General features: G+C 33.9%; 1 long non-coding RNA gene across 5 annotated transcripts in view; it reads left to right on the top strand.

The window, feature by feature from the left end:
- Nucleotides 1-16,175, top strand: part of LOC141545397 (uncharacterized) — a 39,499-nt gene extending 23,324 nt beyond the window's left edge. For all 5 annotated transcript variants that reach the window (XR_012483002.1, XR_012483005.1, XR_012483003.1 and 2 more), the window contains one exon: nt 11,215-16,175. This is a non-coding gene — a long non-coding RNA (uncharacterized LOC141545397). The remainder of the gene's footprint in view (nt 1-11,214) is intronic.
- The last annotated feature ends 10,907 nt before the right edge of the window (nt 16,176-27,082 follow it).

The raw sequence follows: 27,082 nt of genomic DNA, 5'->3' as shown, positions 1-27,082 counted from the left end.
TGAAAACTGCCTATTCATATCCTTTGACCTTTTATCAATTGGGGAATAATTTGTATTCTTATAAATTGACTCTTTTCTATTATTTAAAAAATGAGGTCCTTATCAGAAAAACTGATAGTAAAAACTATTTCTCAGTATTCTGTTTTCCTTCTAATTTTGGTTGCACTGGCTTTGTGCAATTTTAAAAATATAATATAATAAAAATTGTTAATTTTTTTTTTAATTTCTTAATGTTCTCTTTCACTTGTTTGGTCATAAATTCTTCCCCTCTCCTTAGATTTTACACATAAACTATTCCTTGCTCTCCAATATCACCTTTGATATCGACCTTAGTTTAGTTTATATTGTATGACATATATATACACACACACACACACACACACACACACACACACACATGAGGTCTATATCTAGTTTCTGCAATACTATTTTCTAGTTTTTCCAGCAGTTTTTTATCAAGTAATGAGTTCTTATCCCAGAAGCTGGTGTTTTGAGGTTTAGCAAATAGTAGATTACTATAGTCATTATTTCTTAGCCAGTATCAAATAGTTTTGATGATTTCTGCTTTATAATATACTTTTAGATCTGGTATGACTAGGTCACTTTCCTTTGCATTTCCCCTCCCATAAATTCCTTTGACATCTTGACCTTTTATTCTTTCAGATGATGTTTTTATAATTATTTTCTAGCTCTGTAAAAATAATTTTTGATAGTTTGATTGGTTTGGCACTGAGTAAGTAAATTAATTTAGATAGAAATGTCATTTTTATTGTATTTGCTCATCCTATTCATGAGCAATTGATCTGTTCTAAATTGTTTAGATCTTACTTTATTTATGTCAAAACATTGTGTAATTGTGTTTATATAGTTTCTGGGTTTGCCTTGGCAGGCAGACTCCAAATATTTTATTGTCTACTGTTATTTTTATTGATTTTTGTCTTTGTGTCTCTTTCTGTTGGACTTTGTTGTTAACATATAGAATTGCTGATGCTTTAAGTGCTTTTATTTTATATCTACAACTTTGCCAAAGTTGTTCACTGTTTCCAGTAGTTTTTTAGTTCATTTTCCAGGATTCTCTAAGAATACCATCCTATCATTTGTAAAGAGTGAGTTTTGTTTCTTAATTGACTTTTTCTTCATTGCCTTCAATTTCTTTATCTTTTCTTATTGCTAAAGTTAATATTTCTAGTACAATATTGAATAATAATGGTGATAGTGGGCATCCTGTTTTAAACTTGATCTTATTAAGAATGCTTCTGACTTGTCCCCATTACATATAATTCTTGCTTATGATTTTAGATTAATATTGCTTATCATTTTAAGAAAAACTCCATTTATTCCTATACTCTCCAGTGTTTTTAATAAGAATGTCAAGATTTTCTGCATCTATTGAGATAATGATATGATTTCTGTTAGTTTGGTTATTGATATGATCAGTTCTGTTGATAGTTTTCCTAATATTGAATCAGCATTGCATTCCTACTTGATCCTACAAAATCCTACTTGATCATAGTGTATTATCCTGGTGATAAATTGTTGTAATCTCTTTGCTAATATTTTATTTCAAATTTTTGTATCAGTATTCATTAGGGAATTTTAAAATATTTTAAAAAAATGTTTTCTGTGTACAAGGCTAAAAAACCGCCTGGCATAAGTATATAATAAGCTGCTCTTATACTCTAGAAAACTTAATGTCAAGGTCTTTTTCTACTTGCTTGAAGTATAATCATGAAATAGTAGTAACTGTTCAGTGTCCCCAATAAATTTTCTAGGATGACATGTTACAGATGAATTGATGATCTTCATCAGTAAAGAGTGTTTCATATTGAGAATTCCTTATTCATCACAGCTCCACAAAAGAAACAAGGTGGGGAAGACAGTGCTAGATATAATTAAACACACATACACACATACACACATACACACACACACACACATACACACACACACACACACAAACACACAAACAGTCCTTGCATTTGGATAACATATAGAGAGTGACAAGGGACATTAGAGAGTATCAAGTCCTGTTTTTTAACTTTGCCAATAAGGAAACTGAAGTTCAGAAAATTGACTTATTCTGAATCCTTGGGCATCTGAGTTGAGAATTGAGTCCAGATCTTACTGATCTTACTCAGTAAAGCTAAATCTAGCTATATCACATTTCCTTCAAGGAATTTATTCCTTGCTCAAGTCATTTACACCCAATTGCCTCTCCAAAAACAAAATTAAACAAACAAACAAACAAAAAAAAACATGTAAACCTAAATCTATGCACCTTTTAAAAAAGGTGTAAAAGTCAAATTTAACCTATTTTTTCTATAGCTAAGAATGTAGTTTTTTTTTTTAACATTTTAAAATAAAATGTTTTTTTAAGCTATAAATTTTTACATTTTGATGTATGGATTATGTTAAAAATTAATAAATTATGTTTATTGTTCCTTATTCAATAAATAGGGTAGCTAGGTAACATAGTGGATAGAGTCACAGGCCTGAAGTCAGGGAAATTTATCTTTTTAAGTTCAAATCCGGCCTCAGACACTTGCAACCCTGTCCAATTTCTCATCTGTAAAATGAGCTGGGAATGAAATGGCAAACCATTCTAGGATCTTGCCAAGAAAAACCTGATGAGGTCATCAAGAGTTGCACATGACTGGAACCATTCAACAACAACAACAACAGTCAATAAACACCAAGACCATTTTTACCTCTGATATTACATCAGAACAGTTTGTCAATGCCAGTTGTAGGAGATGGTGCATGAGGTAAGCCTTAAAGAACTTAGGGATTTGAAGAAAGATAGGAGAAAATAGAATGCATTCCAGACATGAGGAATAGTTTGTATAGAAGCTGAAGTAAGGAATAGAGTTTAGAGAACAAATAGGATAATTTTGCCAAAATATAGACAGCTTAGAGGAAGTCATGTTCAATAAGTCTGGAAGGGTAGAGTAGAGCAAGATTGAAAAGACCTTTAAGTGAAAAGCTGAGGACTCTGATTTTTTTTTTTTTCCTGGAGGCAAGTGGATTCATCAAAAATTTTCAAGCAAGAGCATGAGATGATTGAATGTATTTTTGGAAGTTTTGCTAGTAGCTCACAGGAGATGGATTGGAGAAGAGAGAGAGAAGCTAATAAAAGGAAATTATAATAGTTTAGATGAGAAGTGAAATGGTTTTGAACTAGGGTAATCTTTCTATTGACTTTTGCATGATCTCAAATTTTAATTCTTTGAACATTTTGGTGTTCTATGATTTAAATCCCTTTATCCCTGCTGAAAGAATATTGTTAAAAAGGAATACCCTTCCATACACTGCTCCCTGTCAGGGAGCCTTTTGAGAGTATTAAAAGTGCTACATAATTTCCAAAATGCAATAAACTTTCATCTTCCTATTTGATTCTGATCCTGGCCCATTATCTACAATGCCTATTCAAGGTATAGATAATGATGCACTAATTCAGTTGTCTGCCCATCCAACTGCATGCCATTGTTTAAACTATAGAAATATATATATATATATATATATATATATATATATATTTTTTTTTTTTTTTTTTTTTTTTTTTCCCTTTTCAAGATCATTAGCATGATCTCTTTTGAATCTTTACTGAGAAAAATCTACAGTGCTGGATGCTTGATGCAATCCCTACAAAGTTTTCTGCAACCAGGAACACTTGGAGCACAAACTATAGGGAATCCTTTCTTTTTGAATCTTTATAATGGACATCATCCATGATAGTGATAAGCATCTTTAACAATTGTTTTTCTGTCTCTTATCTTGCTTGACAATGATAATCAGAAGATTTTTTTAAAGTTATTTTTATCCCTGAGGCAATTGGGGTTAAGTGACTTGCCCATGGTCACACAGCTAGGCCATGTTGTGTCTGAGATCAGATTTGAACTCAGGTTCTCCTGACTTCAGGGATGGTGCTCTATCCACTGTGCCACCTAGCTGTCCCTAAAAAACTATTTTTCTGTTTTTCTCTATCAAGGAATATCAAATTCATTTGAAAACTTTCAGTGATCAAGAACCCACCATCATCCCAAGAAAGCCTGCTCTGTTAGGATTTCTCTGTTCTCTGCAAATAGCCTAATTCTGTTGTTTAACATCTTCTACCAGCTGTTCTTCGTTCTCTTGCATGATCTTAAAATTATGCATGTAAGAAACTTCAGTGAAAAATCATGGGAGTTTCTTAATGAGGTGAAGCACAATCACAATTCTCTCCCAAATAAACAGAAAATACTTGTGCTTTTAGGAAGTAAAAGATATTTGTAAGTTATAGAACAAGGGCATTCTATTCCTAGTTTCCAATTTAGAAGTTATAATAAGTGATATTACAGAGTCTCAGAGCCACTAATATCCTTAGATCCCATTTAAGCCTAGACACGCATATATTTTATGTGTTTGTATGTATGAATGCATGCATGCATATATGTTAGGAATTTTTTTTCTTAAATCTGTCTCTGCAACTTACACCTATTGATCTGATAGGAGTTCCATGTTCATCCAGCCCTCCAAACAGAGGAAAGATGTAAAGGGCTAGAACTGAGCAATGCACTTGTATAATGAAGCACATGAGACTAATGGCCAATTGGACAGTTCCCTATTAACTTGTTTGAAGGTTGACCCTCCCCAGCTGTTCTGTGCTGACTTGATTGGTGGGACAAAGAGGGAGAAGTGACTTGTGTGGGAGGAGTAGGAGGAGGAAGAGGAAATTGATGCTGAGTCAGTCTCTCCTGGCGTTTGAGGGAGGAAGGTGTGTGTGAGATTGCTAGACCTAACCCCCTGACCTTGACCATAAAAGATCAAGAATAAAGACGTTAGTGATCCTGATTCTGGCTGATTTCTGGGAAGACAGAGTTCCAGCAGAAAGAAGAAACTGAGAAAGGTGATATCATTCAAGGCTTGAGTTAGCAGCAAGTTGATGAGATGAGGTTGGAAGTGATGAGCTTATTTTGGAAGCATCATCTTGTTCCTTTGAGTTGAAACTAGGTAGAGCAGCAGATGCAAAGTAGAGTGAGAAATCCCCGCAGTCTCTAGCATGGTAAGCTGGGGAGAGGGACATGATGGGACTGCTAGGTCCACTCATCTCTTTCCAAAGAATTTTCCTTCAGCAAGCTAAAGTAGGATAAATATCTTTTGTCTTCCCACTGTAAGTACCTCAAACAACTATGGGACATGAAAAAACTGGAAGTCCAATTAATGAAGAACATAAGAGCTCTTCTCTCTCTCCAGCTTCATCCCATTGTACACAAGCTGAGGACAATGATATACATCACTTATAAGGAACGAATCCCAAAGCAATAATAGGCTTTGAGATTAGGTTTACGTTCATTTAGGAAATTGTGACCCAGAGTTCTAGATCTTAGGTTTAGAACTGCAAGAGACTTTACAAACCATGTAATTTAACTTCTTTCATTTTACAGCTGAGGAAATAGGGTTCTACTCAGATAAATTAGCTTATTTAATGCCACATAGGAAATAAGTAACTCAGATAAAATTTAAACCCAAGTCCTCTGTCTCTAAAGCCACTGCTGTTTCCACTGTATTGTCAACCAGAAGAGTTACTGGTAGAGATTTTATCATTATGTCCCTAATGCTAAAAAAAAAAAAAAAAAAAAAAAAAAAATCAGTGCCTGAAACTTAGAATTTGGTTAATAAGTGTTTGTTGATTTAAGCTGAATTAATTTTTAATAAACAAACCTTTTAATACCTAAATCGATAGGAGTAATTTAACTGGTGAAGGGAATGAACTTACTTTTTAAAATAAAATTATTCTTATAATTGTATGGAATGCAAAATTAATGACAACCAGAGAAATATTCTTTATTCTTAATTTATTATAAATTACTTTCTTTACATAAATAAGCATTAGTAGATAACAAACTAAATTAACATCAAGTTGATTTTGCAAGGATTTAAAGCTGTTATCTTATTGTTTTTATATCTGTGGTATGATTGCTTCATTGCATTTCCATCCTATTTCCCCACCCTGCTATGAGGCTTGATTAAAATGACAGGGATCAGATCTCTACTTTGTAGCCTTCCCTTTACTGATATGTGAATAGAATGCTGAGAAATTAATTCTAGAAGCCAGTGCCAAAAAAATATACTGAACATTCTCATCTTCCAAGGAGTATCAGAAAATGTCAATAAACTGAACATTAAATCTTCAGATTTATTGAATATTTTCATTTTAAAAATGAAAAATCTGATCAAGTCACAACTGACAATATAAAAATGGATTGCTAGAGGAGGGAAAAGTAAATGCAATGATTCAGCAAAGGTTTGTTTACATCATCTCAACAAAATGTTTTGTAAATACTTCTTTTTTGTGAGTTTTCTAATTTGTCCTCCCTCCTAAACATAATGTTTATGAAAAGAATATTGCTGAGATATCTCTGAACTCCATTTATCAGAGTTCCTATTCAGACAGAAACAATCATAGAATGGGCAGTCATATTTTCCTGTTGGTATATCTGAGTTTTTAATTAGCCATAGTCTTAAATTTACCTCTGTTTATAATCAAGACATTGTTGAAGATATACCAAGGAATTTTTTTTTTTATTAAAAAAATCATATCAGTCCCTTATATGGCCTTCAAACCTTTATCTCCATTTAACTGATGATTTGTGGAGTGCCTGCTATGCTTAAGGAAGTAGTATATAATATAGACCATGATAAATAGAGTGGATTTTGACATATAAAGATAGTGAAGGAAAGTATTCTAGGAGGAGGAAACAAAATGAACTAAGGCATAGAGCAGGACAGGCATAGAATGAATTTGAGGGACAATAAATAGTTTAGTTTGATTAGAGCATAAGGTAGACCAATGGGGGAGTATTTGGGAAATGGGGTAATGGAAAAAAATTTGAAATAAAACTGGAGGAGTTAGAGGACTTCTAGTCCAACCTTTTATTTTATAAAACAGGAAACTGAAGGCCAGTGAAATTATGACTTACTCTAAGTCACTAAAAAAAAAAAAAAGTCAAGACAGAGACAGAATTTGATTATCAGTCATGTGACTATATGGGCAGTGTTTTATTGGCTCCCCACACCCCCTCACCCCCCCATTGTACCAACAGACTTTCCATATGTTGGAGGGAAAATTGTATAATTTAGGCTTAGGTCAGTAGATAGGAGATAGGCAGTTAAGAGAAGAGGGACAAAGATATGGAAGAAGCAAGGAGAGAAAAAAAAGAGGAAAGAAGAAATAGAAAGGCAGAAAGAAGAAAGAAAAGAGAAAGAGGGAAGGAGCAGGAAGAAAAAAGAGAGAGAAGAGAGAGATTAATGAAAGAGAGAGACAGACAGAAAGAAACAGAGAGAGAGAAACAGACAGACAGACAGACAGAAAGAAACTGGCCCCTACTCCCCAACTTTCTGGGAAATATAAGGAAAACTTTCCTACTGATTATAATTAGAGCTACCAAAAGTATAATGAACTTCTTTTTAGAGATTTAGTAAGCTTTCCTTAACTAGATGGTCTCAAGCAAAAGCTAAATGATTCTTTACTAGATATGATATAGAGAATATTTTTATTTAGAGATAGATTGGATGGTTAGATAGTTTTGCAAATCTCTCATAGATCTGAGATTCAATTATTCTCTATACAGAATTCTGGAGTATGGAAAAATGAATCAAATTAAAGGAGTTGAGCCTCTTTGTATTATTTCTCTACTATGTGCATTAAATGAGTCAACTCTTAATTTGTATGTTAACTAATTATTGTCCTTAATTCCAGAAAGCACCTTGTCAGCTAAACTAAAATAAATGTTCTCTTTGAGTATGATATACACACTTTTAATCCTAGCTACCCAGAAGGTTGAGGTTGGTGGATCTCTTGAGTTTTGAAGTACTAAGATGCATTGGGGCTGTGCAAATAAGCTATCTGTTGCAAATTCTTTAATATGGTGAGTTCTTTGGATTTCAAGGGCCTTCAAAGGCCCTTTTGAGGGGCATATTTGACCAGATTGAAAAAAGAGAGTAGGTTAAAGTTCCAGTATCAATCAATAGTGGAATTGGATCTCTGAATTTCCAGACTGAGACCTAATCTTTTTAAAAAATAAAATAAAATAAATTTATAGATAGCTTATATCAATCCTGCAACTCTGCAAACAAAGGTGTTAAAACTCTTACCTAGGGAAAAAAATCATTATCTCAGGCACTCTTTACACATCTGAATTAAATCACAGTCAGTCTTCACCATCAACCATCCAGGATACAAAACAAAAACTAGAAGTAAATGGAAAAATAAATTCAATTGAAAAATATACTATTAAAGCTCTTACAATATTTAAATTATGTTAACTCTGACGCCAATGACCTATTGGAATTAGGTATCATAAAATTCTTCTTACTTTACACATAGAAAGTTTGACCCAAAATTAAGAGGCCAAGAAAGATACCTTAAGGCTCAATTTTCCTCACACATACAACTGAGGTTTCTTTTCAACTCAAGGAATCAAAGATTATTGAATAATAGTTTAGGAGGAATAGATCTTAAAGTAATTTATTTAACCTAAAATCAAGGTATCTTATCCTAATTCCTGTATCTAAAAACTGATTTGTCTGTTTGAAAGAGGTATAATGAGGTATGTGGGATGTTCAAGGAAATAAAAAGTATAAGGGCTTACTAAGACCTTTTCAGCGCTATTCATTAACTTTTGGTGCCTCTCTCTCCCCAACTCTCACCTGTGACTCAAGAAGCTGTAGTGTGCACAACTGCAATACCCAGGTAAACCTGTTTGGGGCAGATGTGCTAAAGCAGGTTTTCCCAGTTTTTATGAAAGTGACTGAAGCTGACTGTGGAGGACTTTGAGCTTTTGAAATTTTGGTAGACATCAAAGAAAGGAAAGTAATGCATTGCATCTTTTTATGGGCTTGCAGGAAAAGAACTTTATCTTCAAAGGCATCTTACTTCCACTACCATCACCCACCTTGTCACTTTCTCTACTTTCAAACCTTACACATTATAAGTTTCATGAGAATCACAGAATCACAGTCCCCAAAGTTGAAAGGGACTTCAAGATTTATCTAGTTCAAAAGTTCTCAACCTTTTTGGAAGTAGAACCCCTTTATACTCTTAAAATTCATTAAGGACTCCACCAGAAGAGTTTTTATTTATATAAGTAATATCAATTGATATTTATTATATTATAGTGTAAACATATTATTATTATTATTATTTTAAATAGTTTGGAGTTTAGAGACACTTCTAAAAGGATCTGGAGGACCTCTGGACCACACTTTGAGAAAAGATCTAGTCTAACCTGAACTTGACAAAATTTATTTTACAAAATAGCAAAAAATGGATAACTTTCATGTTTTGCTTGAAGGTCTTCAGTGAAAGGGAACCTGCCATATTTCAGTCAGCTTCTTTTAATTGGAACATCTCTAATTATTTGTACATTCCACTAATGAGTCTTAGATTTGTCTCTGCAACCTCCCCCTCCTCCACCTCAGGTCTCCTACTTCAGCCGTTTAAAGAATAGGTCTAATATCTCTCTTGAACAGCCATCAGATCTAGTTTCCCATAAAAACCATCAATTTTCTGTATTATAACATAGAGCAGATTAGAAGGAACAAAGTGGGAGAGAAGTGAATGTAGGGTATGAGAATGAAAATGTAAGATATAGTTTTAAAAAACTCCAGTGAGTAGCCTGGCAAACCCTAATGATTCAACAGTTTGAGAGTGCATCCCTCCCCATAGCACAGAAAAAGCTATAAAGGAATTTAAAAATTATTGAGTCTCTCATTATCTTCTATCTCTTTTACTCCTACAGCATTTACTAATAAGGATTGACAAAATAACTTGTTCATGAGTAGTTACATTAATATCATATGACAGAATCTATATTTGAAAACTGAGCCCTAGACTCGAAATTCAGAATCACAATGACACATTAGTGTTTATAGGGAAAGTTATGAAAAATTGAGCTAACATGTTTGACGTGATCTGTTTGTAAAGGGAAATTTATTAAAAATAAATTTTAAAATTATTTTGCATGATTAAATTTTAAAATATTATTTTTTTCTCATATGAAATAGCTAATTTTTATGTAATCTTGGGTAAATACAAAATCATTCCATCTAAAGTTAAATTTGGAATGTATAAGTCCCAAGTCTTCTGATGAATTACTTTCATATTTAATTTATTGACATTTTTCTCAGCTTTACTCTTCTTTTTCATGTAAATATTAGGTGTGTCCTTCATATTCACAGCATCTGCTTTGCCAAATTATTGACTTTGGTCAGGTAATTTCAAATTTGTAAAGAAATTGAACTAGGCTTTATAAAACTTTTAATGATATGCATAGACATATGTATATAACATTTTAAACTATATTCAAGCCACATTTAGATCATCTTTCCTTTTTAATATATAAAGAAGTCATTTTAGCATAAATTTTGATCTAGATGGAATTTTGTAGTCATCTCTATACTCTAAGACCATATTTTAAAAGTGAGAAATTTGAGAGGCAAGGAAGTTAAAGGCCACACATAAAACATGGACCCAGGTTCTCTGATTCTAAATTTAGTTTCTTGCTCTTTCACCTTACAATCACTTTTAATGTTTTATTGGCTTAACTTTTTTTTAAATGAAGAAAATGATATTCTCTTACTCTTACTCTGATTTCTCCAATAGATCAAGAGTTTTTCCAATGTAATTTAAATTCCTCCAAGAGCAAGTAAGATTCTTGAGATCAGGGATTGTTTTAAGTTTTCTCTCAGAATCAATAGGAGCCATTTCAGTCCTTGGCACATAGGAGATATTAAGTAAATGCTTGTTGAATTAAATTTCCTTTTCTGTGAAATTAAGACATTGATAGATAATAGATGGCCTCTGAGACCTGAACAGAAGTAAAAAGTATTAATATGCAAGTCACTATGTGTACTGTGTAAACAAAATAAATTTTTAAAAAATTAATATTGGCCCTCAAGCAACTTCTATTCTTTTTTGTATACTAACTTGATAGGCAAGGGCTTGAATTTATTTAATTTTCCCAGTAACTTCCTTCTAGGAATAATTGATTTAAAAAGAAATAAGTTCTAGTCCTAAGCTAGTGATGCATTCAGACCTAGAAAATGACAGAGTAGGAAGGGTCACATATATTCACTGTCTTGTGCCACTCAGCAATTTTGCTGAGGCTACAGGGAGTTCCCAATAGAATGCCAAAATAACTTTCCTGTTTGATATCTATCCTTTTGCTTCAATAGATCTTCCAAAACTCCCAAACAGAAGTTGCAGCCTAACAGCGGCCAAGAAGGCTAAGAAATCAAATGCTTCTGCTGATGCCAGTCATAAAGGGAGAGACCAAATAGCCTCTAGACAAGAAAAATCAAGTTACCTGGTGCATCCCTTCTGTATGAGAAATCAACCATCTCTGACAAAGCAGCATAAAATAGAAGTAGCTGTGAGTATTCCATTTTTGAAAAAGACAATGGAAGCAGAAGAAGCTTGATCATAAGGGACTCAAATTCTTATCCAAGATAGACAGCCCTTCCTCTACCAAGCTACACTAAACTAAAAGCTCCATATCTGATTTTGAACCTGACTGGTTGCAACTTAGAGGATAAAGCTTCCAAAAGACAGAAATGAAGGACTTCCTTTAAAACTCCATTTAAAACCCTAGCCTAGATTTCAGTTGATACACCAGATAAGTCAGATACAACTGTGAAGTTCCCTCCAAATTAGCCAATGTCACAACTGGGGAGAGCAATAGCAGCAGTAGCAACAATAGCAGCAGTGACTGCCCCTAAACCTAAAGTGGGGGAATAGAATTGCATCTTCAGGGGCCAAAATAACAACCCAGAACAGCAGTTCAGACTCAAAGATCTTCAGTAGTGAAAAGGATGAACTTTCGCCATCAAGCAAATGAATCTGAAATGGGGAATGCAGCCCTTGCTAAGCTCACCTTGGCCAAAAATATCCAAAGCCAAGAATGGCTATCTACTTCAGCCTGTGCAGATCCCATGAAGAGAAAAAACCCCCAAAACTTAAAAGAGCTCTATCCTGGTGGACAGTGAGTTTTTCTCTCCATTTGCCCACAATGAGAAGTCAAGTCCTCCCAGGGAGGGGGAAGAAAAGGAGAAGGATCCAGCAGCCAAGCCAGTCTCTGGGAAGAAGGGAGAAAGATGCTACCTCTGGCTAAGAAGTCAGCCTCAAATGTGAAGAAGTAAAAGCTTCAGACTCCAAATATGGTTCTCAAAGCAAAAAAAAAAAAAAAAAAAAAAAAAAAGAAAAAAGAAAAAAGAAAAGAAAAAGGCATCCTCTCCTTTATAGAAAATAAGAAAAATGAGATGGATTCTCAGGATAATGACAATTCCTTTGATGTCAAGCAGGGTGCATCTGGAGATTAGGGAGAAAAAGCCAACAAGATCTTGTTCACCAAAAGCAAGTCCTTTTGACATAAGAAGGTCAAGAAGGAATTGGCAGACACTGGGAGAGTGCCCTATTCACCCAAATGAATTCTGTTAAATTTAAGAAGAGGAACCCTACCTCTGGAGACTGGTATCTAGAGCCCAGTTCTGCAGGATCAGGAGGCTGGAACTAGTGATCAACCCTTCATCCATAGTCTGAACTCCACTAAGGACAGGTTTTCTATGAGGAAAGTGGTAGTGGAAGTGGTGGTAGAGCAGAGAAATATGGAAGAATTCTCTTGGAAGTGGGTTGCTTGCTTTTCTCTTCACTCCTCTGAAATCCAGATATAGCCCAACCTTACTTGTTAAGGTCCTGAAAGGCTGTATGCGAAGCAAAAATGTGAAATTTTATATTGAATCATATATTCCTATTAACTAATATTGTAGCTTGCAGAGATTCACTTTCACAGGTGACATTTTTGCTTCATAGGTCATAGTAAAAGACACATTTGAGAAACCTTGATATCTATGGACTCAGTTATAGATCCTGTCATTTTGGGGGGGGGTTGGGGTGAAGGTTAAGGGTACAACCAATTTTAGGAGGTCACTCCCAATGTATCTCTGGGAGGGATGAATTTTTCCATAACAATCCAGTGAAACCATCAACTCAGTCCTAGAGATGGAATAGTGTCCTGCATCTATACCATCAAAATCATAGAACCTTGAAGTTTCGAAATAATATTCTTTTCAATAAGAGAATACTTATGAGTTCATGCCTTCTGTATATTTATAATCTTCTGCAAGCTTCACAGAGACCAAACAAATGGGCAACAGATTACCCTTTCCTGGTTAATTTATTTCATCAAGAGTTTGACCATCCCTATTTCACAAGATCTCCAAACTATAAAGTTTTTGATCCATACATGGTTTCATAATTAAATGTAGGGATCATACAATTTTGATTTGTTTGATTTGTTGATCTATTTTATGTACCTATTTCCCTGGAGTGATGTAAAAAATTTCTTCAGGAAAATGGGTTGGAAATGGAAAGGTTAAAGTCCTGAAAATCCAAACTTCCCCTTTTGAGGGAAAGGAGTGTCACTGAGATACTAAGTAACTGGACAAAGATCAACTAGATAATAAAATGTACATTAATTGACCTCAAGTCCTCTTACTTCAAATTTGCTGTACCATTCTACCTCCCATTTCTTCAAGTATTCAGACAAACTCACTGGCCAAAAAAGCCCTATGAATGTACTCCTCTGAATGTCATTTAGTTGGACATTGAATCACTGTATAATGAATTGAGAGGTCATTTTTCTTCATCCTGAAATATTGTAGTAGAGTATTGTAGAATGTAGGCTGGGAACTCAAACATGTCCTGATAATAATAATCTTGCTGTCACCCAATTCTCCCTTAGTATAACATTGATTAAATATTTAATGTGGTCTAGTGATTTCTTGATATCCTCAGACTATTTATTATGTCCCAGTTCTCAGTTTCCATAATTATCATGACCCAGTCCTCACTCAGTTTCCCTGCTTCTCAGTTCTGCAAAACCTCCCCTCCCTCTTTATCAGAATACTTGGTAAGGATAAAAGATCTTATGTTTTAGAATATCAGAATGCCTGTCCCCATCCTAAGCTATTAGAATGTCAGATACAGTCTTATCAAGATGCCTCTCCTCAAGTCCAGGGTGCCTCCCCTTGATTATGTCATTTCATCTCTGGTGGCTCACCCCACCCTGTCAGAGTCCCGTTCTGCTCTCAGTACCCTCACTCTGCCCCTACCTCAGTCTACCCCCTTCATCTGAGCCACATGTATATATGTCTTTGAGAACTTACATTGTTTACTGGATTCTTGGAGAGGACAGTCTCATTCAGCCCTGGGACCAAACCATGGATCCATTTGATCCCAGTATATCTCTCCATTTAATAAACTATTAAATACTCTCTAATCTCTATCTTGCTCAATTTCTCTGGAATTACATATTAACACCATTCTTTTAATTGTACAGTCTAATAAATATGGAGAAATCTTTTTTTTTTTAATTTCTTCAATTTCCTTTAGAAAAGAAATTATTCTTTGATAGGAAGAAGAAGATGTAAAACTTGTTGAAATCATTGTCTTAGAATTTAATTTGGGGGGGTGGAGTAGGAGCTGGAGAAAATATTTTCAGTAGAAGATTCCTCAATATAATTGTTATAATTGAGATATGTAGTGAAGTGTTTAAGTATGTGAACTAGTGTGGGAATGGGAGATTGTTGTAACTGAAGTTCATTCTGCAACTAGCTCAATTGATATTGGTAGAAATAAGAAGCAGTTCATCAGAATGTTATTTTCATTGGTACCTTAATTGTCCGTGAAAATTCAATCCTTGAAAATGCCATCTAGAGAGAGAACTTATGGAGACTGAATGTGGATCAAAGCATACTATTTTCACCTTTGTTATTGCTGTTTGTTTGCTTGTTTTTTCCTTCTCATGGTTTACCCCTTTTTGTTCTGATTTTTCTTTCATGAAATGACTAATACAGAAATATGTATAACATATCAAATTGCTTGCTGTCTTGGGGTGAGGGGAGATAATTGAAGAAGGGAAAAATTTGAATTCAAAATCTTACAAAATGACTGTTGAAAATTATCTTTACATGTAATTGGAAAACTTAAATACTATTGAATTTTTAAAAATCCAGTCCTTGGTCTTTGTCTTTGAGTAGATAATTATTTCTAATATTTATAATTCACACATTAATTAATGCATACATCCAATATTTGCCAAAATATGATCCAAAAATTACTTTTAATGAGCTAAACTTTCCTTTCTATCTTATTTCACTATTTTCTAAACAAGTAGTTCCTTTTTCCCCATCGCTAATAGTGAATTTGTATCTTGACTATAGTTTAATGTGTTAATCACAAATAATTCTTATCTGCTCAATAATAAGATTTCCTAAGGAAAAAAATGAATAAATGAATGGTTAAATTGCATGAACATTTATGAAACACCTAAGGATATGCCAGGCACTCTGTAAGGCACAAGGGATAGAAAGATAATAAGGGAAATAGTAAATGACTAATTGGTATCATTCTTTTAATTATTTTTAAAAAAGAGATCCTATTTCTCTCTTGATTTTTTTTTTTTTATATCAAGCTAATGATGTGACTGTTTTTGTGTGTGTAAACAAGTTTGTGCATGTGTGGGCTTGTATATATGTGTATGTGTGTCTAGAAGCGGGGTGTTAGTAGTGGGTCAAATGTGACTCACAGATTCTTTCTAGATTAAGGAAAACAACAGCTGCCATTTCAGGACCATAAGCCTTGGAACCCCCAGTGAAGTCATTTCTAGCCTGCTGAGTTGAAAAAGTTTAAAGGTCTATTGTAAAAGAGACAAGAATTCTATTCTTTAATTAGACTAGTCTCAGACTACTTTGTATTTGCAACAATGAATAACCTTTCTTTCCAGGGGTGCATAGTTAAACCCTTAAGCTAATTTGATTTTCTGTGCCTGGTTCCACTTAACTTTCATGTTTCACCTTTATAAATATATTTGCATTGGACCAATTGTGGTATAATGTTTTGACCCTTCTTTCAGTTTGATAAGAAAGTGAAGAACAATTTCTTTGTGAATTAACATTCCCAAAAGGGGAACTATCAGCAGAACAAGTGGAGGCTCACCTTGGCTGCAACCCCACCGCCCCAGAAATGATTTCATGATTTCCCTGGTTTTCAAAAGGAAAGCAAAATTCTATACATTCATAATTCTCCCATCCTTTTATCAGGGCACTTTTTTTTTAATCCTCTTGGGATAGCCAGTCAGTTTTTAAACTAGAATCTGTAAAATAAAATATATTAATAACTTTGTTTTAATAGAATTGGTTTCTTTATATCTATATAAATATAGATATATATCTATATCTATATAGATATAGATATATATACATATAGATATATTTTTTTGGTTTGTATTAAAAACACTATTCTGAAAAAGTATCCATAGGTATTACCAGAATGTTGAAGAGATTCATCACAAACATAAAATTTAAGAACACCTGGGGCAGCTAGGTGGCATAGTGGATAGAGCACTGGCCCTAAAATCAGGAGGTTCTGAGTTCAAATTTAATCTCAGGCACTTAACATTTTCTGGCTGTGTGACCCTGGGCAAGTCCCCAATTGCCACAGCCAAAAAACAAACAAACAAACAAACAAAAAATAAATAAATAAATAAATAAATAAATAAATAAAAGATTAAGGACACCTGTCTTGGTTGTCTCTCCTTCCTTCCTTCCTTCCTTCCTTCCTTCCTTCCTTCCTTCCTTCCTTCCTTCCTTCCTTCCTTCCTTCCTTCCTTCCTTCCTTCCTTCCTTCCTTCCTTCCTTCCTTCCTTCCTTCCTTCCTTCCTTCCTTCCTTCCTTCCTTCCTTCCTTCCTTCCTTCCTTCCTTCCTTCCTTCCTTCCTTCCTTCCTTCCTTCCTTCCTTCCTTCCTTCCTTCCTTCCTTCCTTCCTTCCTTCCTTCCTTCCTTCCTTCCTTCCTTCCTTCCTTCCTCCCTTCCTCCCTTCCTCCCTTCCTTCCTTCCTTCCTTCCTTCCTTCCTTCCTCCCTTCCTCTCTTCCTCCCTTCCTCCCTCCCTCCCAACTCAGGTTTGATTCAAAGGAAGGATTTAATTGATGTGAATGTCTGAAACCTATAGAAAGAATGATTAAATTGCATAAACTCAAACTTCAGGAATATGAATTTTCTATTATTTGGAAACTGAAGTTTACCTTACCCATCTTACTGAGGAAAGGGGTTTACCAAGCAAATGAATAGTTTAAACTAAAGTGAAAGAGAAATGTTTACTTCCTTGGGACAGAAAACTGTTTTTTTTTTTTTTTTGTTTATTTTTTTAGCACTAGTGAAGTATCATTTACATACAAACCATGTAATTACAAAGTAAGTAGAGACCAGCATGGTTGAAGCTATTGCTTTGATATGCTAATTACAGATCACTTATCTATTCATTAAAGCAAGCTTTCTTCTAAAAGGTCTAGTTTTGTTTTGTTTTGGTGTTTTGGTGTTTTTTTTTTTTTTTTTTTTTGGTTTTTTGTTTTTTTCTGCCTATTTCCAGTTCCCAAAGTACTGTACTTCTTTTATTCTTTTAAAACATTCTAGAATTGACCAATTCAGTACAGACCAAAGTAAACAAGTTATTCTGTTCAATGATTTAATTAAGTGCCTGCTACATGTAAGGTTTTGGTGCTAGGAACCAAGATTAAAAAGTCAAAAATGAAAAAAAAAATTGTCCCTATCCTCAAGGAACTCATATTTTGCAATGTAATGGACTAAATAATAGAAAGAATGTCTTGTAAAGAAATAGGATTTTTTTCTTTTATTAAATCCTAAGGCAATGGGTTTTTACAGGTTTTACAGATGAAGAATTTAAGCCTGGCGTGCTAACATGACTTGCCCAACAACACCCAACTAGCATCAGTCAGAAGGAAAATGAAAACCCTGATAACTGCCTCTGACACTGAGTCTACTTGTATTATGCTGATTGCATATTATTAAACCATTTGTAGGATTAAAAATCACCTTTTTTTTTCCAGATGTGATAAAAAAAATGTTTGTTTTTTTTTTAACAAGGATATGAACTTGCATAAAACTTAGTTGAAAACAATGAGACATCCAATGTAACTAAATTCTTTAACTCTTATTAACAATAAACCATATTATCATGAGATCATAGAATAATTGATCTGATGCTAAAAGAAGCTTTTAATTCTAACTGATCACTTTAGAGATAGGGTAACAGGCAATAGGATAGATTAGGCAATTTGCTAAGATCATAGAAGCAGTATCTACTAGGATACTCAATACTTATCATATAATTTGTTGATTCAACACTGACTGTACAATGTCAAGAGGTAAATTAGACTAGTGAAGAAATCCAGCTGATGTCTTTATGATTATTAACCTCACATATTAAGCAACAGTATTTTCCATCAGTATATTGATATCAATAACTAATTTCAAAAATTGATATTCATGAAAGATAGAAGAAAATGTAAATCTGTAATTTATAGAAATTAGACTATTCAAATAACTATGGCTTTTTTTTTTTAAGCTTATGGAACAAGTATTTAGTGGAGTATTTAAGAGATATAAGTTTAAACATTGCACTGATTCTTATTGCCAAGAGGTAGGAAGCACACTAGAATAGTAATTGCATTGATCAGATTATATAACTCCATTTTTTTTCTTTATAATACCATACTTATTATATAATTTATTCTTAATGATGAGGTTTAGAATTGGGCTACCCAAATGAAATAAGGGTTTAATTGAGGTCTAGTGGCAGATTCGGGGTACAGGGAGTCAAATAGAGCTCCCCTGCAACCCCTTTGGATTCTGCACAAGGATACAGAGTTGAATGAGGTCTAGTGGCGGTGCAAGAGTCCTCTGTAAAGGAATTTACAGACCTGAAAACCTAGATTGATAAAAGAGGTTTATTATGGGGTTTGGAAGTAAGATTAAAGTCTAGTTAGTAAAAAGTGAAGGTAGAGATAAGAGGGTACTGGAAACAGTGTTCTAAAGGGCAGAGATCTTTGGCATGCCAAGCGTAAAGCTGCCATGTTAGGAACCTCTGCAAAGAGAGGACTCCAGCTTGTCTCTTTTATAATGAGAATTTTAGCTAAAGGGGCCCATGGATGGAGTCCCAAGTTGGCTCACATCAGATGGGGGCTGGGAGAGCCTGGATCTCCTATTGGAATTCAAAGGGTCCTAGCTTTTTGAATTGATAATGCATCAGCTAGGAGGGGCTGGGAATTAGAAAGGAATAAATCCATCTGAAAGGACTAGTTTCTTAAAGGGATCACAACTCACATCATCCTGGTTATGTTTATCTCATTCTGCCTAAAATCATTCAAGTTTTCCCAAGTTTTGTTCAATCTGAAACTTCATTTATTTCATAAAATTAGAATAATTTCCCATTATATTCATATATCATCATTCTTTCATTTGTTGCACAATTTATAGGAATAATTTGCTTTTGTTGGAGGGGATGTGGGAAAACTGGGACACTGATGCATTGTTGGTGGAGTTGTGAAAGAATCCGGCCATTCTGGAGAGCAATTTGGAACTATGCCCAAAAAGTTATCAAACTGTTCATACCCTTTGATCCAGCAGTGCTATTACTGGGCCTATATCCCAAAGAAATACTAAAAAGGGGAAAGGGACCTGTATGTGCCAAAATGTTTGTGGCAGCCCTCTTTGTAGTGGCTAGAAACTGGAAAATGAATGGATGTCCATCAGTTGGAGAATTGTTGGTATATGAAATTATGGTATATGAATATTATGGAATATTATTGCTCTGTAACAAATGACCAGCAGGATGAATACAGAGAGGCTTGGAGAGACTTACATCAATTGATGCTGAGTGAAGCGAGCAGAACCAGATCACTATACACTTCAACAACAATACTGTATGAAGACATATTCTGAGTGAAGTGGAAATCTTCAACATAAAGAAGATCCAACTCACTTCCAGTTGATCAATGATGGACAGAAATAACTATACCCAGAGAAGGAACACTGGGAATTGAATGTAGCACTACTGTCTTTCTACCCAGGTTACTTATACCTTCGGAATCCAATTTTTACCATGCAACAAGAAAATTGGATTTACACAGATATATTGTATCTAGGTTATACTGTAACACATGTAAAATGTATGGGATTGCCTGTCATCTAGGGGAGGGGAAAATTTGGAAAAATGAATACAAGAGATAATGTTATAAAACAAAAAGAAAGAAAGAAAATTATATTTTCATGTATAAAAAAAAACAACAAGAATAACTTGGTTTTTAATTCTCCACTACAATAAAAAGTGCTGCTATAGAGAATTTTGTAGCACATTCCCTCTTTTAAAGAAAATCTCTTTGGGAATATATACATGTATATACATTCATACATACACACATATGCACACATATATATTCACTATATATGTATCTCTATCTGCATATATGATTTTACTGAATAAGAAATGTATGCACAGTTTAGTGACTTTGTGTTATTTTTCAAATTGATTTCAGAATTATTCCAATTCATAGCTCTACCAAAAGTGCATTAAGGTGACCATCTTTCTACAATCCCTCCAACAATAATAGAAGATATACATATATATGCACACACACACACATTTGTAAATTATATAATGTTAAAGTTAATTATACTTTAAATATGACATAATTCACTTGTAAATCCATCTGGTCTAGAGGTTTTTACTTTTTAGAAGTTCCTTTAAGATTTGCCAATTATCTTTTTCTGAGATTAGGTTATTCAAATTAGTTTGTTGTTCTCTTAATAGGAGTGTTTTACATTTTATGAATATTCATCTATCTTATTTTTTTAATCAACTGGGGGAGTATAATTGGTAAAAATAATTTCTAATGATTTCTTTTATATTTTTTTTTTGCAAATTCTTTCTTTTTTAAAAAAATAGAAATCTTGTTTTTCCTTCTCTTTTTAAAAAGCAAATTAATGATTTGATGAACAATGTATATATATACATATTTGTTTATTGCTTTTTTGTTTGTCTTCAGAATCTTTCTTTTCATGTTTGGTTCTATTTTTCATTTTTGATTGTTTTTTCTTGTTTTTTAATTTGTTTAATGCCTAATTCATTTATATAGCTGATCTTTCTTTTAGTAAAGATAAAATTTTTCTCCAAAGAGCTTTTTAAATATGTTGTCTAATTGTTTTCATTTGCTTTAATGAAATTGCCTATTGTTATTATGATTTGTGCTTGACCGGCATTTTTCAAGGTTAAATTATTTGGTCTCCACTTAAGTTTATATCTGAGTATAAAAAAAGTCAAATCAACTAGGTGGTCAGCATAATAATAGTGAATCATTTTATTTAGGGTCAAGGAATTTCAATTATGGACATTGTATTATCTTGCTTCAGCAGGAATGTCCAGAGAGGTAAATTGCAAGGATTATATACATACAGGAAGGGAGTGGTTAGGTAGAGAGAAAGAACAGTGGTCACAAGTGATATATAGCAGAATGCTAGCACCTCCTTGGCAAAACCACAGCTTTGGTTTAAGTTGCCTCCAGCCAGCAGAAGCAGGCTGCTGATTGATCTTTAAAATAGTGTCAATGAAATACCTGAACTACATGTAGGAAAGGAGAGGTTGCAAAAATGTCCTTGGGACAAAGCAGACATTTTCAAAAGTTTACTGTGAAAGTGAATAAGGAGGGAGGTGCAGGTGGGAAGTACTAGAAATTGCTTAGGACAGGGTATAGGTCTAAAATTTCCCAGGGGCTGATATTCCTTTCTTTTGGTCAGGATAGAACAATATTTGCTTTAGAGACCAATGCAAGGCTTTAGGTCAGTTCTAGACACTGCAGAACCATGGACAGTATCAGTAACATGGACTCTAGTAGTAAGGACATGTATTTAACACTTAATTCCCCTCAAAAAGGGTAAGGTACATATAAGGACAGCAAGGAAACCCTTGAAAAGATGGGATAGACACCATCCTTAAGGCCAAATAGGACACAAGGAAGGAAGGACCATGAAAAGAAACCTCTCAGTTAGGAATGTCAGAAGTCAGATTTTCCTACCACAAGGTTATTGGGTTAGAAATGACCTCACCCAATATCCATTTAATCAGCACATTTAATCATGAACTTCTGATGTCCTTTATAGCCATCTGGTCTTCTGGAAATGATGAGAGATAGGAAAGGGGGAGCCCTGTCGGTTGGCACAAAGATAGTCAGATAGTCCCATGAGGCGCAGTGTCCCCTGTAAATGAATTTACAGGCTTGAAAACCTAGATTGATAAAAAGATTTATTGTAGGGATTTTAGAAGTAAAGTTTAGTTAGTAAAGTTGAGGGTAAAGATAGAAGAGCACCGGATTAGGTCCGGTGGGCAGAAACCCTTGGCATAAGGATGCCATACTTAGGACTTCTGCAAAAGGAGTCTAGTGTTGCCCTTTTATAATGGGGGTTCTTGATGACATTGAAGGTGGGTGGAGTTCCAGGCTCATGGTGGGCTTTCAGTTAGCTCAGATCCAATGGGGGCTGGGGAAAGCCAGGATATCACTGGAATTCAAAAGGGTGCTTTTTGACCAGGATTTGTGAATCAAAGGTCAGCCATGGGGGTTGGGGAATCAGAAAGGAATTTTAAAGGGACCTCAACCCCCATCAGAAACACTTTCCTTACAGTCAGCCTTTAACTGGCTTTCTGTTTAATGGATTTGATTCTCTGGTTCAATATCTCTTGTAGTTCTTGCTAAAATCTTTCACAAAACATATTTCAGCACAATTTAATACAACCTCTTAAAGATTATTTTTCCAGTAATTGGGTTATTTGATGACAATTAGTTCAAATCTTGGAGTTCTGATTTTATTAACAACAGAATCACAAGAAAAACATTAAATTTGGAATGCATAGTTCATTTGAAACGTTAGGGAATTTCAGTTCTTAAATATCCTTTGTTATTTCTGTTGTTTTTTCCAATCCTGTACCTGATATGTAAACATTATGTTTGCATTATCATCAACAAGATGAAGAATCTTAAAAATTTATGAGAATTTAAGTTGAAAATGAATTCTTCTGGTGGGCCCGGAATTTCCCTGGGTTGACAAATCCTTTTTTTTAAAAAGCTCTTTATTGGTTATAATTTATTCTAAATAAAGGATTCTTAATATTTCTGGGGTTTTTTGCATTTATTTAAGATGGTTAACATGTTCTAGCACATGGTCAAATTTTGTAAAAGTATTTTAGATATGTGTATATCTGTATGTATATATTTACACACATATACATACATTTATATATAAAAGCATGTGTGGTACAGCAAGTCCTAAATCAAAATGACTACTAGAGATTTCTCAAAATGAAGACCAGGAGCTTTATTAGAATCTCGTGAGAAATGAGTTGTCTGCTCACTGAGTTCTCCAGAGAGAGGAGGCTTCATAGAAGGGTGATTATATAGTCATAAACCACAAAAATTTGTGACCCACATCCTCCCCTTATCCGGTTAATTTTCACTACAATGCTCAATGCTTGCTCAAATGGAAGTAGTGCAGGTTTGCTAAATTCTAGTCAGGCCAATATAATTGACTTATTGCAGATGTGTTTACCTAAATTTATGATGGTCAGTTTTACAAGGTTTACAAATGCATGCTTGAGCTAGTTTGAACATTCTATTGTAAGGTTTGCACAAATAATTTCATTTTCCCAAAGCCATCAGACCTTCATAAAGTAAAATTTAGATTATAGATTCAATCTACCTTAATTAATAATTTTATGAATAACCACATAATCCCTCACAATAAGGAGATTTATTTGGAGGTAAGTAATCCACTAAACCAAAGGAGTTAGAAGGTTTCTAGAATAATCAAGGAAACTTAGTTTACTTCAGGCTTCCTCAAACAATCAATAGAAATAGCTAGTTTGAAGACTTCTTGAATATCTCCAGGCTATTAAATAATTAGTTATGTTCTTCTCTAAGCAGTTAAGAGAAGCTCAAGGGGTTATTTCAGGTATTTCTGCTAGAAAAACAAGTCTTTGTTCTTCTTCCCAGAGCCTTAATAATTAACAGATCCTTGGTGCTGAGTCTTGAATTTCCCACAGTTATAATTCTGCTGCAGTCCTCAGTTTCCCGTTTCACCTTAGGTAGATAAGTTATGCCCAGTTAAAGGTATCTAACAGACAACATGTCAATGAGTTAGAGGAATGTCTACCCCACAACTTTTCCCAGTGGAATGGATAGATCAGAATAATTTGTTCTAGTAGACATGAAGATAGCTGAAGCAGGCACTGTAGAGCATGTAGGGCTTGGTTCAACCTCAAAGATACCAAGGTCATCCACTGTATCCTGGACCATCTTCAGTCATCTTGAGTTTTGTCTACCTTTGGACTTTGATGACTCAGGAAGAGAAAGTATATTTGACAGCTTTGTGCAACTATGTCTTACTTAAATCCAGTTCATGCAGAAGCCAAGACATCATCCATGATGTCTTTGTTCCACTTTAAAAAAGGACAAAGAACATTTTTTTTGTAAGCAACATATTATTAGATATTGCATTCTCATCTATTTTGCTAACCTCCTCAGTTTCATTGTGCATTTTCTTCTAACTTCTTTTATTCACTTAGTTCTCTCCCCTTTCACATAGAAGATGGAATTGAAACTCAAGTGATCTCAGTCCAATCCACTCCCCTCAATACACTTCAAGTAGCTTAGAATCTGATCCCTGGTTTTTATACTTTCTCTTTTAATCTATACTCAGTCTTATGATCCACCCACTGAAGCTAAGGACTATTATTTGAGATTTTTGTTTCTCTGATTCTACTGTTTTCTTAAATGATGCTCTCCTTTCTCCCTAACCCCACCTGTTTCCTTGTTAAGTTGAATGTATTTCTATATCCGTGAAGCAATTTCTTATTGGTACCTTCTATTTTTGATTATCCATTATGTTACTTAGGGTAGAAGTAGAGGGCAAGTAGCATATGAATGATCTCAACAGAAATCACATAAACCTTAAATTTAAAATGTCGCTATTTCATCATGCTTGATTTATCGCCCATTCTTTTAAGTGCTTTGTCATTGTTAATTATGTAATCCCGTGAATTAGTTAGGGATGAGATTTTATCTCTGCTTTGTAGAAATCAAAATTTAGGATAAAAATAAGCAATCATTTATTTAGCATTGCTCACTAGGGACCAAGACTACAATTTGTTTTTTTAATTCAAATCTATAGTTCCTCTTATGGGACACATGACAACTAAACCTTTGCAATCCATTTGCTTAGACCTTGGCATGAATATCCATCTAAAAAGTCTGACTGGAGGAAACAATATAAGGATATTGTTATGCATCTGTGTAGATATGTATGCATATATATATGTAGGCATTTGTATATATACACATAAATTTATACATGCATATATATAACATGCATATATAAGTATACCTATACAGTTTTTATGCACATATACATATATTATTTCCCTGGAAGGTAGGAACTATTTTTCTTTTGTCACTCTTTCCCCAACTCTTAGCATAGTTTCTTATATATATATATATATATATATATATATATATATATTAGTTGACTAATAAATGCTTGTTGATTGGATGACTGACCATTATATTCTATTACCAGCTTTATCTCTTCCTTGCTATCAATGAGCCATCTGAGCTTTAATTTTTTGTGATATACTGGATAATTCAACAAACCTCGCTTTTTTAAAAGATGCCCTTTCTGCTCTTTAGTCATAATTTCCACATCAACTTTTTAAAGGCAATAATAATACCATAAGGCTAAAATTTAATGTCTTTTTTCCCCTTCTTAATCCTCCATTTTTGGGACAGAGATTATAACCTTTTATCCTGTAAAACCATTTTATTTGTTAAAAATTCCCAAGAATCTTTGCCAGCTCGTGATTGAATATTACCCAAATAAAAGGTGAGCTAAAGAAGAAAAATTGTTATTCTCCTCCCATTCATCCCACCAGTTTAGTGGCTGGGTGCCTTATTTTAGCTGGCAAAATAACTTGGTATTTGCTTACATGTAGAGGTTTTTTTTTTTTTTTGTTTTTTTGTTGTTGTTGTTGTTGTTGTTTTTTTTTTTTTTTTTTTTTTGTTTTATTTTGTTTTATTTTTAAAGAAGAAAACTACAGCATTTGCTACTGGATACTGTGACCTCATCCAGTTTAAGTCGCAAAACTAATATCCCTTTTGAAGGAAAAAAAATCTTATCATGTTCATAGTAAAACTATTACTTTGTATGATATTAACTGTAACCAAGTAAAAGCTCATAATCAGAATAGTTTAAGGTTTGTCATATATTTGATGTATATAATTTTTAAAAGGATATTATTTGAGGATTATGTTTCTCAGTCTTGGAAAAAGCTACCAGAGGTAAGCTATAGTACCTTATAATAAAGAATTTTTAAGAACTCCAAATTTATTGAAGATGTTCTAGCATATCAAAAATAGTTTTTTTCTATCATGTTGACATCTGTTTTTATATTTTGGCAGATTGTAATGGGTCCATAGCCAGAGAAAAAAGAAGAAAAAAACAGTTATTCCAATGTATGACCTCATCAATAGTCTCTTTTAAAGCTGAGTGGAAAAGTAACTGTCAATTATAAGAATAGCAGAGAAAGATTTAATACCTCATCAAAATATCAGCAGAGAATTTTACTTAGGGACTTAAAAGCTTAATATAGAAATCCATATAAAAAAGATTTAAAATGTGGGAGGAGATTGAATCTTGCAATATGCTCAGGAGCTTTCTCATCTGAGTTGCAAAGCAATGGAATCTTGGAAATTGGAGGGACATTTCTTAATGTTCATAATCCGTAAATAAGAAGAGATCACCTTACCTATATGGGTCTCAATTTCCTTATCTGTAAAATGAAGGAGTTGGATTACATAGTATCTGAGGTCTCTTCCAGCTGTAAATTTATGATTCTATATTCCTAATAAACCTGGCCTGATAAACTCAAAGGGATAATAACCATGTATATCAACATGAGCATGCATATATATACACACACACACACACACACACACACACATACATAAATATTATTGTTCAGTCATTTTTCAGTTTTATATACTACTCTTTGTGACCCCATTTTGGGGATTTTCTTGGCAAAGACACTGGAGTGTTCTGTTATTTCCTTCTCCAGCTCATTTTACAGATGAGGAAACTGAGGCAGATATT

The sequence above is a fragment of the Sminthopsis crassicaudata genome, chromosome 6 (genome assembly GCF_048593235.1).
Source record: "Sminthopsis crassicaudata isolate SCR6 chromosome 6, ASM4859323v1, whole genome shotgun sequence".
Classification (NCBI taxonomy): Eukaryota; Metazoa; Chordata; class Mammalia; order Dasyuromorphia; family Dasyuridae; genus Sminthopsis; species Sminthopsis crassicaudata.
This window is presented reverse-complemented; position numbering and strand designations above follow the sequence as displayed.